The sequence below is a fragment of the Rattus norvegicus genome, chromosome 2 (genome assembly GCF_036323735.1).
Source record: "Rattus norvegicus strain BN/NHsdMcwi chromosome 2, GRCr8, whole genome shotgun sequence".
NCBI classification, from domain to species: domain Eukaryota; kingdom Metazoa; phylum Chordata; class Mammalia; order Rodentia; family Muridae; genus Rattus; species Rattus norvegicus.
The window spans coordinates 96,814,392-96,816,261 of NC_086020.1; the positions used below are offsets into that span (position 1 = coordinate 96,814,392).

Here is a 1,870-nt window from a genome sequence, read left to right on the forward strand (position 1 = left end):
ATTTTGTTTTTAAAGCATGGGGAAAAAGGGCATGGAGTTGGATAGGAAAGATGTGGAAAGACTAAGGGGAGGGAAAACAGTAACTAAAATATATGGCATAACTTTTTTTAAGTAATTAGTTTATTTCCAGTACTTTTCCCAGTACTCTGCTGTTCCTAAGAATCAGTCATTACTGAATCTGTCTAACCAGACAGAACAAGGAGTTGTTTCTTCCAAATGGAATAGTCACTCTCTATTGAAGTCCAGAATAGCCAATAAACCACAGGAAGACAGTTCTTTAGGCATCTGCTTGAAACCAACAGCTACAGTACAACTGCTGGTCAACTTTTTTAAATTAAAAGGTAAGTGAAAATATAAAAACTATTGTTGAGAGAGTATCTTATAGAGTACGCATTATCTTTCCATGTTCTAATATTCTCAGGTGTTGATGAATAACAAATTAACAGTGTAGAATCATAAATGTCCACATGTTTCTGAAAACATGTCCACAAAACTGAAATAAGAAAATAATGAGCACTCACAGTATGGGACATAGCAGAATATAATAGTCTTGGGATAGCTTGCTAGGACGTCCAGCATTTGTATAGTATACTCCATAGACACGTTTCTCTCTTCACTCTTAGTCCAACATTATGTGCAAGATTATATTATTTATAGGAATACAATTCTAGTACTCTCAAGTTTGGAAGGTGCTAGAATCAGACATTATGTAAGTCAGGGGTTAAAACTCATCTAACAATGGTAGCGAATATCATGCCATATGCCTTTGCATTGAACTATTGTTCTTTAAGAAATTAAGTGAAGACATTCATGTTGGTGCTACACAATAAAATCAAAACAAAACCAAAAAACAATAAAAATAAATCATAAAAATTATATTTATAAGTCATACTACATTTTAATCTTCAGCATTCAGAAGAAATTTCTTAATCATTGAGCTCTTTCCATTGACACTTGGATATACTTTATTGTTTTGTGTTCATAGAATGTATTATCAGTGACATAAAATCTAACATTTCTAACCTCATGATCACATTAGGCACTGAGATTCATTTTAAACCAGTAAATCCTTTTAGAATTGTGTAAATGACAGAGTTAACACCAAAAGAGGGCTGGAGGAACATTTCATTTTCAATTTCACTATTTTTCTAGGTAGAAGGGAAACATTCCTATTCAGAATATGGAAAATAATCCTTTCCTTTAGCAGTCTGACAGTAATAATCATTTGCAAGGTTCCTGTGAGTTAGGAAGTTGGTACACAGGGCGTTAGTAAGGCCCAAAGAGACCACTTACCCATTCCTGGGAAAAAGGGCACTCTATGAAATGTAGCAAGTTGCTGGTTCTAATTCCAGCTCCCATTTCATAGAAAAATAATAATGATACCATTAAATTAAGCATCTCAAGTCCCAATACTACACTGCTGAATTGCAATGAATCTGACTTTGCTGCCTGTAGAGTGATGACATTCCCCAATGTCATTACTGGAAATTCTGTCTTATCATTTAACATTTACTGAAGCATGCAGTTTTGCAGGCAAAATTTTCCTTTGGCGTAAATGCCTAACTATAACAACAAGTTGGAGTCTTCTTTATCTCTCAGAAGGTGGATGGGACATTCATTTCTTTATGAATACTTTGGCTAAATATTTCTGAAGTACTGCTGTATATCAACAGAATGCCACTGGCTGAAGAAATTGAAAGGAGTTTTGCTCATGACACCAAGACCCTGAAAATGGTTTGACTGAACCTTCTATTTTATCTTAGGCTCCCTTAACACCGCCTCTCAGAGAACCATAATGAAAGCAGACACCAAATTATAGTTCTACTCTCTAAACTAAAGTCTTCAAAACCAGCTCATAAGCTAAAAGATC

At 34.7% G+C, this 1,870-nt stretch overlaps 1 pseudogene; it reads right to left on the reverse strand.

Annotated features, from left to right (window-relative positions):
* Window positions 1-201: 201 nt before the first annotated feature.
* Window positions 202-324, reverse strand: LOC120101252 (small nucleolar RNA SNORA2/SNORA34 family; annotated as a pseudogene).
* Between the last annotated feature and the right edge of the window lie 1,546 nt (window positions 325-1,870).